The sequence below is a fragment of the Astatotilapia calliptera genome, chromosome 22 (assembly GCF_900246225.1).
Source record: "Astatotilapia calliptera chromosome 22, fAstCal1.2, whole genome shotgun sequence".
Taxonomy (NCBI): Eukaryota; Metazoa; Chordata; class Actinopteri; order Cichliformes; family Cichlidae; genus Astatotilapia; species Astatotilapia calliptera.
In genome coordinates this window covers 33,193,776-33,207,752 of record NC_039322.1, presented here as the reverse complement: position 1 = coordinate 33,207,752, position 13,977 = coordinate 33,193,776, and positions in this window count along the sequence as shown.

Here is a 13,977-nt window from a genome sequence, read left to right as displayed (position 1 = left end):
ACCATTTTGTCCGTCTGTATCTGGAAGTCCCACAGGATCTTAGCTCGGTCATTCTCCACCACCCTTGGGGACATCTCCCATTTTGACCTCGGGACTTCCAGGTTATACTCGGCACAGATGTTCCTGTACACTATGCCGGCCACTTGGTTATGGCGTTCCATGTATGCCTGCCTGCTAGCATCTTGCACCCTGCTGTTATGTGCTGGATTGTCTCTGGGGCATCTTTACACAGCCTGCACCTGGGGTCTTGCCTGGTGTGATAGACCCCAGCCTCTATGGATCTTGTACTCAGAGCTTGTTCTTGTGCTGCCATGATTAGTGCCTCTGTGCTGTCTTTCAGTCCAGCTTTGTCCAGCCACTGGTAGGATTTCTGGATATCAGCCACCTCCTCTATCTGCCGGTGGTACATACCGTGCAGGGGCCTGTCCTTCCATGATGGTTCCTCGTCTCCCTCCTCTTTCTTGGGTTTCTGCTGCCTGAGGTATTCACTGAGCACTATATATATATATATATATATATATATATATATATATATATATATATATATATATATATATACATTAGGGGGAATGTGCAGTAGTAGCAGCAACCAGGTGAATTCTGTACATTAATATGAATAGACATCTGACTATTTTACAGGATAGACAATATAAACATATTTAAAATTAAAGGAATTGAAATGTACATTGTGCCTTGGTTTAGTGTCTGGAAGAGTCCTGACTCAGTCAATTATAGATGATGTGAGCGGGCGGGTGTGTGTGTTTAGGGCACGGATGGCTTGGGGATAGAAGCTCCTCTTGAGTCTCTCTGTCCTTGCCCGGAAGATGCTGAACCTTCTACCAGATTGCAGAAGTTGGAACAGTTTGTTGCCTGGATGGGACGGGTCCTTCAGTATCTGCGCTGCTCTAGTCCGGCATCTCCTGGTGTAGGTGTCCTGAAGCGCGGGGAGAGCAATCCTGCAGCAGCGTTCTGCTGTACGGATCACTCTCTGGAGAGCTTTTTGGTCCTTCACACAGCTGTTCCCGAACCACGATGTCATGTTCTGTGTGAGGATGCTCTCCACAGCGCCTGTATAGAAAATCCTGAGGATCTTTGGAGAGACCCTGAACTTCCTCAGTTGTCGTAGGTGATACAGGCGCTGCCTAGCCTTTTTGGTCTGGACCTGAATGTGGGCAGCCCATGTCAGGTCTGAGGATATGTGGACACCAAGATACTTGAAGGACTGCACCCTCTCCACTGGAGCTCCATTGATGATAATGGGCTTGTAGTCTCTGTGCTGACCCCTTCTGAAGTCCACCACCAGCTCCTTGGTCTTGCCGACGTTCAGCTGGAGGTGATTGTCCTGGCACCACGATGCCAGATTCTTCACTTCGTCTATGTAGCCCACCTCATTGTTGTTGGAGATGGCACCCAACACCACTGTGTCGTCAGCAAACTTCACAATGGTGTTGGAGCCGTGGGTGGCCACACAGTCTGAAGTGTAGAGGGAGTAGAGCAGTGGCGAGAGGACACATCCCTGAGGTGCTCCTGTGTTGATGGTGATGCTGTTGGAGAAGCACCTGCCCACCCTCACCACCTGAGTTCTGCCAGTGAGGAAGTCCAACACCCATGCACACAAACGGCTGTTAAGTCCCAGATCCCTCAGCTTTGTGAACAGTCTGCAGGGCACTATTGTGTTAAATGCTGAACTGTAATCAACAAACAGCATTCGCACATAGTTACCCTGTTTCTTGTCCACGTGGCTGAGAGTGGTGTGTAGGACGTGGGCGATGGCATCCTCTGTGGATCTGTTGGATCTGTAGGCGAACTGCAGCGGATCTGTGGTGTCTGGGATGGAGGAGGAGATGATGTTCTTCAGCAGCCTCTCAAACACCTTCATTACTACCGAGGTCAGTGCAACTGGTAATCGTTCAGGGATGAGGGTTTGCTGTTCTTGGGCACAGGGATGATGGTGGATCTTTTGAAGCATGTGGAGACCACAGACTTCGCCAGGGACTCGTTGAAGATGTAAGTGAACACACCTGCTAGCTGGTCAGCACAGCAGCGCAGCAGACGGCCGGTGATGCCGTCTGGCCCCGCCGCTTTCCTTGTGTTCACTCTCCTCAATGCCGCTCGGACATCATGCTCCGTGATGCTGGTCACCGGGCTCTTGCTGATGATGTCACTGTCCTCGGTAGTCAGGCGGTAGATAGCATTAGCCGCCTGGCTAACCTCGAAACGGGCATAGAACTGATTCAGCTCGTTGGTGAATGCAGAGTCGGCGTTGATCGGCGCAGTGTCCCTGGCTTTGTAGTCCGTAATGGTGCGTAGTCCGTGCCACATACTCGGTGTGTCGCCCTGGTGGAAGCGGGACTCCACACGTTCCCGGTACCGGCGTTTGGCATCTCTCACCGCGCGCCGCACGCCGTATGAGGCCGCTTTGTAGGCGCTCATATCGCCAGTGGCGAGACCCGCGTTGTAGGAGGCGGTCCTGGCGTTTACTGCAGTGCAGATCGATCTGTCCATCCACGGTTTCTGGTTTGGGAATGTGGTGACTCTCGCAGTGGGGATAATCTCCTCCGCTAGCATATTGACGAAGCATACTGCTACTTCCGTAAACTCGTTGATGTGGACTGCGCATGCTCTGAGCATGTCCCAGTCGACGTCGTTGAGTGCGTCCTGTAGCGTAGCTTCTGATTGGGCAGTCCACCGTTTTACCTCCCTCATGGTTACTTCTTCCCTCCGTATGCTTTGTTTATACTGGGGGATGAGGAAGATGGCGTTGTGGTCAGACTTCCCAAAAGCTCGGTGTGAGACAGCTTTGTAGCCCTGCTTGACACGAGACATGCTGGTAAAAGTTTGGCATGACTTGTCTGAGGTTCGCTTTGTTAAAGTCTCCTGCTACAATGAGGGCTGCGCCCGGGTCCTTGTTTTGAAGCGAACTCAGCACATCATGTAATTCGGACAAAGCCATACCTGTGTCCGCTTGGGGTGGGATGTAGACCACCGTGGCGATGACCGAGGTGAACTCACGGGGCAGATAGAAAGGGCGGCACTTAATGCTCAGGAATTCCAGATGTGGCGAGCAGCCGCTGGAGAGAGTAGAAATGCTCCTGGCATCACACCACTTTCTGTTTATCATGAAACACACTCCCCCACCTTTGGTTTTGTTCGACTCTGCCGTTCTGTCCGCGCGGAGCACAAAGAATGAATCCGACGGAGTTACGGCCTGGTCCGGCACGGTGGGGGTCAGCCATGTCTCCGTGAAGCACAGAATGTTGCAGTCCCTCATGTCACGTTGGAAGGTGACCCTTGCTCCTAGGTCATCGAGCTTGTTCTCCATGGATTGTACATTGGCCAGTAGGATACTGGGCAGTGGTGCGCGATGCGCCTGCTGTCTCAGTCTGTTCCTAATACCAGCGCGTTTCCCCCGGCGCTTCTTTGTTCTGCGCCTCGGATGAGCGGCCCGTCCTTTGTTGTTCTCCGCGCCGCGTAGAATCTCTGACGGCCAGGAAGGGTCAGGTTTAAAAGTGTCCAAGATTAGATGTGCAACCTTGGCACCGATGTTTACAAGTGATCCGCTGTCGTAAACTATAAGACTAGAGGATTTTGGGATGAAAACCAGAGCAAAAAATAGGTAACAAACAAGAAAAGTAGATAGTCGGAGCGGAGCGGTCAGGAAGGCGTCTGGACGTGGCCGCGCCATCTCGTGTTAACTATGCTGTCAGACCTGACCAGAGCAGTTAACGAACTCCGTGAGGAGGTCGGAGCATGCTGCAATGAATCGGTAGATGCTGGGGTATTGCCTCTGGATTTGCCCTTGCACAACATTGAGGAGCTAAACAATGCAGAGGCAGCTCCTCAATCACAAGAGGCAAATAAGGCAATGGTAAGTATATAAAGATTATGTACACTTTGCAACTATAAAGTGTAATAGCGGTCAGATGTGATTTAAATACTTAACGACGGCATGTTGATTATACACACAAGCACTTACACTTAAGACATGAGACACGCTAATTCCATCTCTTAAAATGTGTCTATAGGTGAGACGCTTTGCCTTGATTGGATCATATGGGTGGCACAGGACGCACATCATCCATCCCCATCCCGGAGTAAAAATTACAAACTTATGAAACATAGAAATGTAAATAGGAAACTGTCTTTTAATAAAGAATTTAGCAAACGAAACATGTCTATTGTCACGGCTGCTGAGATGAGCCGTGTGGTATTGAAGGGAGAAAGGACCCAAAACGCAGGCAGTAGATGATAACGCTGGTGATGATTTATTTACACAGTGGTGAGAAGGCAAAACAGGCAAGAGGGAAGACAAAACTAAAGACCTGAACTGGGAAAGCTAAATGACAAACCTGAGAAGATACAAAAAGGGATGAGAGGCAGAGAGACAAGCAGGACACCGAGTAACACAGACGAACCGGCAACAGGCAGGAGAACACACAGGGCTTAAATACACACAGCAGTAATCAGGGGATGAGAGACAGGAGGGCAACACAGCTGGGAGGAATCTGAGCTGACGGGACAGGGGAAACTACTGATCAACACTCACATCGACACGACTTCACATAAAACGGACAGACACATGAACCAGACCATTCACAGACTTCACAAATCAGAACAGAATCAGGAATACTTATTATCCTGGAAATTATTTTTGTACAGTGCTCCATTTAACACATTAGACAAACAGACAAACCTAACAGTACAATATAAATTATATACTACATAATACATAAGTCACATAAATGAATATTAAAGAAACATGTGTAGCAGCAAAACAGTGTGTTAAGTGGATGCGTTGTACAGGGAGATGGCCACAGGCAGGAATGATTTCCTGTGTCGTTCAGTGGTGCTTTTCGGTAATCTCAGTCTCTCACTGAACGAGCTCCTGTGACTGACCAGCATGTCATGGAGTGGGTGGGAGGTGTTATCCAACATTGTCTTTATCTTGGACAGCATCCGCCTCTCCGACACCACCTTGAGGGAGTCCAGCTCCATCCCCACAACATTGCTGGCCTTACGGATCAGTTTATTGAGTCTGTTGGCATCTGCGACCCTCAGCCTGCTCCCCCAGCATGCAACAGCATAGAGGATCACACTGGCCACAACAGACTCATAGAAAATCCTCAGCATTTTCTGGCAGATGTTGAAGGACCTCAGTCGCCTCAAAAAATAGAGACGACTCTGGCCCTTCCTGTAAAGTGCTGTGGTGTTTTTAGCCCAGTCCAGTTTATTGTCAATGTGTACTCCAAGGTATTTATAGTCCTCCACAATGTCAACACTGACCCCCTGGATTGAAACAGGGGTCAAGTGTTTCCTGGTCTTCCTGAAGTCCACGATCAGTTCCTTGGTCTTTGCCACGTTGAGCTGCAGATGATTCTGCTCACACCACGTGACAAAGGAGTCGACCACAGCCCGGTACTCTGTCTCATCATCCCTGCTGATGCATCCAACCACCGCAGAGTCATCAGAAAACTTCTGAAGATGGCAGATGGGGTGACACCATAGACAGACAGATACAAACGCAGACTCAGAGGCAGACCGACTATAACACAGAACCTAAACAATCATCATAAACTAGAAAATGATAACAAACTAAAAGCGCTGGGTCACCGACCCAGGACCATGACATCTATTGACCTTTTTTTGTTTAGTTTTTTTTCTCTGTTGCATCACATGCAATTCTTTCTTATTTTAGGATATTAATACTGACATGATACATTGTGAGACATTTGGTTTTTTTTTTATAAAGGGTGTCCAATTTGAGGAATAAGTACAATTATGTGTTTAGGTGGTCTAAGGATGATAAACATGCAGTAGTTTAGTATTGGTTAAAATACCTATAAAGAAAGGTAGATTTCCAGTCATGATTTAACTGTTGTTTTAATAAAAAGCAACTGCGAAAGAGGTGGAAAATCAACACCATAGCTCAACAGTGTTTCAATATCAGAATCTGACATTGTTTCAATGTCAACAGTATTAGAAAATATAACGTTGAATCAATGTCAGGTTTCAACATTGATTCAATATCAAAACCTGACGTTGTTTCAATATTAAAAAAGGGTGCAAGTGTGACGTTAGGTCAACGTCACACTTCAACGTTGATTCAATGACACAGCCTGATATTGACTCTACATTGTTTCAATGTTTCCTTGCTATCTGGGTCTAGCCTGGATAGCAGCTGTGAGACGAGCTGACGTGCAGTTCTCTTCCATCTTCAAATATCTGTCGGTGCTCCAGACATTTTCATTCCGGTAAGTTCTAAATATGTTCATATCACTCTTTATAGCCTATTAGTTTTATTTTCGATGCACTCTGAGCTCATAGCAAATTAGAACAAACATTCTAATGAGTGATTTTGCAGAACTACCTTCTATTTATAGAGTTGCTAATTATTTGGCATTATTGCAGCAAACCAGCCTATGAAATGGATGAAACATCGTGACTGAGTTCCAGCGCTACACAAGGGGCACTTCAAAATCCCTGCTTCAAACATACTACCATGCCAATCAGATTACTTCTTCCATGTGGGGGTGAAGAGGGGACCCTCCTGGATAAGATGGTGAAGGTTTGCTGCGTTTTGGTGAACATGTGCCCCAGTGTGGCAGTAAAACCAGGGAAAAAGCCATGGATCACAAAGGGGATAGAAGATGCATGTAAAAAGAAAAATAATCTATATAAGAGATTCATCAAACAGAGGACAAAAGATGCTGAAATAAAGTACAAGTTATATAAAAATAGATTAGTAAATATTATAAGAACAAGTAAGAAAGAATATTACCACAAATTATTGGAGCAAAGTAGAAGTAACACACAAGAAAGATGGAGGATATTAAACAGTCTAATCAAAAAGGGCTCAAAAAATAAGAATTATCCAGATTATTTTAAAAAAGATAAAGATATTGTGCTTGATAAAACTAAAGACATTGCAAATGAATTTAATGATTTGTTTGTAAATGTTGGCTTTAATTTAGCAAAAGAAATTCCAGAGTCAAGAAATAATAACGACCTAAATAAACATATTACTCAGAATGTGTCCTCCATGTTTATTGGTGCTGCAACTCATAGAGAAATAATTAACATTGTGAAGACATTTAAAAATAAAAAGTCCACTGACTGTTTTGGTATTGACATGATATTAGTTAAAAGTATTATAGAATATCTAGTGCAACCTTTCGCATACATTTGTAATCTGTCCTTTCAAACTGGTGTGTTTCCCTCACAAATGAAAATAGCAAAAGTTATTCCAATCCATAAAAACGGAGAGAGGTGTCAGTTTACCAATTATAGGCCAATATCACTACTCCCACAGTTCTCAAAAATTTTAGAAAAGTTATTTGTTAATAGACTTGATAAATATATTGAGAAGCATAATCTCCTAAGTGATAACCAATATGGCTTTAGAGTGAAAAGGTCCACTTCAATGGCAGTGATGGAACTTGTTGAAGGGATATCTAATGCAATAGATAATAAGAAATATACTGTTGGTGTTTTTATAGACTTAAAAAAGGCGTTTGATACAATTGATCATTCTATATTAATGAATAAACTAGAGAGATATGGCATAAGAGGGATAGCATACAAGTGGATGAAAAGTTACCTGGATGAAAGATATCAATATGTCGAATTCAATAATGTAAAATCTAAGCAGTTGAAGGTAACTTGTGGTGTTCCTCAGGGCTCTGTGCTGGGCCCTAAATTATTTATATTATATATAAATGACATATGTAGCATTTCCAAACTGTTAAAATGTGTATTGTTTGCTGATGATACCACTCTGTACTGCTCAGGTAAAAACCTAGAACAGCTTCTGACTACAGCGGAAAAGGAGTTAAATATATTAAAAAACTGGTTTGATGTAAATAAGTTATTAAATATAAAGAAAACAAAATTGACTATTTTTGGCACTAGACAAGTGAAAAATGTATCTAAAATCAGGGTTAATGGAATTGAAATTGAAAGAGTGTACGAAAATAAATTTCTTGGAGTGATAATTGATGATAAGCTGAGTTGGAAGTCTCATATAAACCATGTGAAAACAAAAATGTCAAAAACCATTGCTATTCTCTATAAAACAAAGCATGTACTGAACAAAAAATCATTATACACACTTTATTGTACTCTGTTGCTTCCATATATGACTTACTGTCTGGAGATATGGGGTAATGCATATAAAACGAACACTCTTCCTATTTTCAAGTTACAAAAAAGAGCTATAACAATTATAAACCAATCAAACTATATAGAACCAACTAACATTTTATTTATTAATCTGAATACCCTGAAATTTTATGATTTAGTTGAATATAAAATGGCACAGATAATTATAAAGCACAAAATAACTTGCTTTGCCCCAGTACTCAGAAGCTGTTCAAAGTCAGAGAGAGTCAATATGACTTAAGGGGAACAGATTTCTTTAAGGAAAACAAGATGAGGACAAATATAAAGCAGAGATGTGTTTCTGTTAGAGGAGTTAACCTGTGGAATAGTTATGACAGTGATTTAAAAAGGTGGAGTTCATTTTCCTTGTTTAAAAACATGTTTAAAAATAGAGTATTAGAAAAATATATAAATCAAGAATGAAAAGAGCAAAAAGGAGAAAAAAAAACAACCTCTTGATTCTTTTACTTTGATGTAGTTACTTATCTAAGGTGGAAAGTTTTTTTTTCTTTGTTTGTTTTTTGTTTGTTTGTTTGTTTGTTTGGTTTTTGCTTTGTTTTATTATTTTCTTCAAGCCCTGTGTACAGGAGCTGCATACAAAAAGATATTTTGTGAAAAAGGTTGGCGTAATAAGCAAATGCTTCAGCCAATACCTTTTGATTAGCCTTGTCTCATGCTTTCTTTCTTTATGGTAGATTTTTGTTCTGTTTTCACTGTTTGTTTGTTTTTCACTGTTTTCACTGAGATTTGAATTTGAATGCTAATCAATAAAATCAAAAAAAAAAAAAAAAAAAAGGAAACTTGCTCTTGTTAAATACTCTTAAAAGTCTTGTGCTGTATATGTAGCGGTAATTTGTCAAAAGACACAGTAAATAAAGTAATGTTAGTAGTGGGTGATTTTATGGAAACGCTGTCATGAGTTTGTGTAAACATTTTGTCATTTGTAAACTATATATGACATGGATTCTACACTGTAACTGATGTGATTTTCTTTAAAGTGGTTTTAATTAAAAGAAAAAAAGGCAAAAATTAGTTTGTTTCTTTATTCAACTTTTGAACAGTGGTACTCAGTCAGTACATACTCAATAAATGCACATTATTTACATGGCAGTGCACTACAGGCATAAATCTAGACCCCTAGATAAAAAAATGATGGTTCATTCCCACAACCCACAGCTTTACTGTGTACCAGCAGTTTATCCAGTAACGGTGACACGCTGACAACTCCAGAGTAGCAGGAGGTATTTTTCTGTTTTGAGGACGGCTTTTTTTACCTGCCACAGATCAACACCGTTGCTTCTACTTTAAACCGAAGAGCAGGGACATGGCTGCAGGTCTCCACGACTCCGGCCATACAGGTGCAGTGGGCAGCTTCAAACTTCCCTGTGATGCTCACAGTGACCTACAGCTGCAATGCTGGTTCATTCAGTCTTTGAGAGTGCAGCACCTGAAACACACACAAAGTTCATTTAAAGACCAGAACTTTAATGAGCCAAGGCCGACACAAATGTGTTGTATCTACGTTCAAATACATTTATCACAAATGTAACAAAGTGTTTAGAAAGTTAGCACATACATGTAATTTTTCTTTTTTTTATGCATCCATCTATAGAACGCTGCAGGTTATAGTGCAAATGTGCCTGTTCTCTGTCAGAAACCTGCCTGCAGAAAATGAACCTAAGGTATGTCATGCAAGGATGTCATCACTTCCGCTGTACTGTACTAATTCACAGCAGGTGGGATATCCGGTTGTTAGGTGATGATGTATGAATCCTGCTTCTTGGTCCAGACTACTCTGCGCTTAATAAGGCTGTTGTGTTTTTAACATGTTTTAATGTTTTGTATCTTGTTCTATTTAATCTCAACAAGCCCCTAAAAACAGTCAGTGATCACTGTTGGCCACTGTTCATTTTAAAGCTCAGTTTTTTTTAAATGGAAATCATTGGGAACCCTCACGTTAACATTTATCAAATGGGAAAAAGTGATAGCAGAGCTGAACATTTAGATTTTTCAGAAATCTCTCAGTCAGAACATCTATGTTTAGATGGAAACTAGTGAGCTAGCTTCCTGCTAACTTCTAACTCTGTTAAATGTAATAAATCCTGTTTTCATGGATGCCTGGATGTTAAACTTAATTGTTACACCTGGTAAAGCAGCAACACTGATCATTTTATTAAAGATGAAAGACTTTAGACAGTTTTTAACTCTCAGTGATGCTGCAGTGTTCGTTTGACTTTGGGCCCAGTCACAGCTAATGACGTCAGACTTAAAGACCAGATAACAGGAGTTCTTGCAGTGATTTAATGGCACACAGCAAACCAAACGCAAAGCCAATGTAAAACAAAAGTGACACAAACATAGACCAAGATGCACTTGGCCAAATCTGAAAGAGGTTGTCTTTCACTCTTTTCCCTAGCTGGAAATATAGTAGCTGCTCCAAGACAGTAAGTTTAGCAAGTAACTAAACTAAACTGTGACTGGTGAGCATGTCATGGAGTGGGTGGGAGGTATTGTCCAACATCGTCCTCATCTTGGACAACATCCGCCTCTCCCACACCACCTTAAGAGGGTGCAGCTCCATCCCCACAACATTACTGGCCTTACGGATCAGTTTATTAAGCCTGTTGTCATCTCTGACTCTCAAACCTACTCAACAGCATGGAGGAAAACACCGGCCACAACATACAATGATATCATTGAACTAACGTTTAAATGTACAATTTGAAAATAAAGTACAAATACCTGAAAATTCAGCTGTAATGGAGTATTTGTATTTTGTTACTTCCCACCTCTGGCCACAATCGTGCCACAATGTTTAAAAGAAACATTTGATCACTTCTGTTGCCAGCAGGGAAAATTTAGACTGGTTATTGAATTCGTGTTTAGGTAGCTCCATGCCCTCCTGGGTTTTAAATGCACCTTAGAACACACATGCATCAACACTACAATGAGTGGGTGGAGGGAGGTTTGGAGTCTTCTCTCACCCCCATTCTCTGCGACATGCTGGAGCGGGAGGGCTAGGTGGAGGAGTTGGCCGTCCGACTGCGGTCTGGAGTGTGGGGCCTCCCTGCTGCTGCGGAGTCGGGACGGTCTGCCTCTCCCCACCGCAGGGAAAAGGGTAACACCACCTGGGTCTGGGTGCAGTTCCCCCTCCAGGGGCGAGGGTACCTAGACCCGGTTCGTAGAGTACGCTTGGGGAGTGTGATCGTGTGTACAGCGTCTCTTTATGTCTGTCTCCACGTTGGTTGAGTGTGGAGTAAGTGCATATGAGAGCATGAGGGTGGGAATGGATGTTTGTGTCTGTGTGTGCCTGTATGTCTGTGTCTATATGTCAGGTTGGGTGTCAGACGCCACCTCTCTGGGGACATCTCAGGCCCTCCAAGGTTTGGAGGGCCCCACCACCACTTCCCCTGCCAGTGGCGGACTCCCTCAGACATCGGTGCGTTGGTGGTTCTTTGTGTCCGGGGATGGGCGTTCAGGTACACACCAGCTCACTCCTTGGCGGCCGCTTATCGGGGCCTGGAGCCTGGGGCTCGCTCGGGCCACTTCGGAGGTGGGGTGCCCCCGGCCTCTCGGCCTGGGGCTCGGTCACTCAGGCACGGCTGGCTGCCGGCGGAGCTCACGGGCGCGTCACTGCAACTCCCCCTGGCTTCTGCTCCGCGGCTGCTGAGTGAGCCCTCATCTGGGACTCTCCTCAGCTCTTTCTGTGGCGCAGCTGCCCCTCTGTTGGTCTTCCTTGGTCTCTTGTGTTCTGGGGGCCTCTGGATGTCTGGAGTTTTGATCTCCTCCATACCTGCTTCATGCCCTGGAGGACGGGGCTGTGGCCCCCCCACACCCTCTAGCAGATCATTACATGAAGGAACCTTTTAAAAAAACAAGTGCGTCCATGCTCACAGGTGTACACACAGGTGCTCACACCCACAAACTACACCATTTTTGGCTTCTACCTCAAAGCACACTGTGTTCTGTTGATCTTATGTGCTGCACAATAATGTTTAACATTTAGTATTTACTGTCATATTCCCATATATCATTGTGATGTTGTTTATTCTATTACTCTTGTTCTCTTCTGCTTGTTTTCTTTTTTCTTTCTCAGCAGGTGATCCAGGTGATTGATATATGCATTTTTTTTTCTGCTCATTCTGTTGGTTTTTGTCTTTTGCCCTTCTCCCCCGTCCCTCTTCTCAGCTGTTTCTCTTTCCCTCTTTCTTTCTCCCCCTCTTTCCCCCAGTCAAGTCTGTCCCGTATTCAGCAAGTGAAAATAAAATAAACAATAAAAGGTGAATCAAATGGACCATTACGGCAAGGCTGGGATGGTCAATTTGGTAAAGTAAATCCGTTGGGCATCTTTCTTTGCCTTTAGACAACAATTCTGATGCAAAAGAGCCAAACGGGACAGGCAAAAAAAAGAAAAAAAAAAAGAATTTGTGTTTACTGAGTCGTTATTATAGGGCCATTATTAAATGTCTTTAAGCTGTCCTTTGCTGGTGGGCATTATCTTTTTACATTTATCACCTTACTAACTGTTAAATCCTAAATATTTGTTTGTATTTATTTATTTATTTTATTATTTTTCTTTTGTATTTCCCCCATTTTTATTTCCCCAGACCTATTTATTTCATCTTAATCTTCATCTCATTCCATCAGGAGTGAAATTGCTTGTTTGTGTGCACAAAGTGGCCAAATAAAGAAGATTCCGATGCTGATCTTGATCCATTTGTTTTCTTCTTTCTTATACAAACCACTACATGATCATTTTACAGTCACTAAATAAAATAAAACTGACTTAAGTTTAATTTTGTTTTTGACGCACATTCTGAGGAGGATTAGCAGCAATCTTCCACTCCAGCTTGTTCATCAACCATAAACCCAGACAAAGTTTTCATTTAATTTAATTTAAAAGTCGGATTCTCACCCTTGCTCAGCATAGTTAAAAACCTGTTTCATTTGTTTGAAGGGTCACAGTCTTTCCTCACTGTGTCCATCATGTCTTCCTGTTTCTCCTTACGATGCACACAGGTCTTCACCTACACTCATCCCGAGGCTCTATGAACTGGAAAGAGGGAGGGCAATACCTCAGGCAGATCATCAGACAGCACGAGTGCCAATTAAAGGCTCCACTTTAGCGTGAGGGGTTCACTTTAGAGTGGTTCATGGTCAAAGTAGCTATTCCTGTTATTTGAATCTACCTTCATACTTCTACCCCTACATCTGATTTTGGAATCACAGTCTCTGCTCTCTATTCCTCACTCTGTTGTTGTTACTGCTGCTGCTCCTGCAATTCTGCACAGCTAATGTCAGAAACAGCAGCCTCTTGTGACTGTGAGAGCTCGTTACCAGTTGACAGTGCAGCTCTTAACATGCCAGTTAATTCGACACATACATAAAAAGAACTATTTCTTAATATATCTCTCTTAGCTTTTCTATCTTTTTACTTTTGTTTGTTCAGTTTTATCCACCCCATCCACATAAAACTCTTCTGTAAGGTGTGTGAGTTCAAAGGAAAGCTAAGGGAAGGGGCCTGTTGCATGAGTAAATTTGATTGTGCAATCCAGTGTCAGTTCAATTACATTAAATTCAATTTTATTTATATAGCACCAAATCCTAACAGCAGTTGTCTCAAGGCGCTCAAATAGTCGGTAATGAAAATGGATGAATATGCTGCTCTCAGTGCTGGTAGGGACGGTGTGCAGCAGCCCTTTAAGCTCGCTTTCAGCCTGTCGAATTATATTGACGAAGAAAAACATAATAATATTGACCCGTCAGCCCACAAATGCATTGGCCCAGTGTGACAGATCACTGTATCAGGCCTGGGGGCTT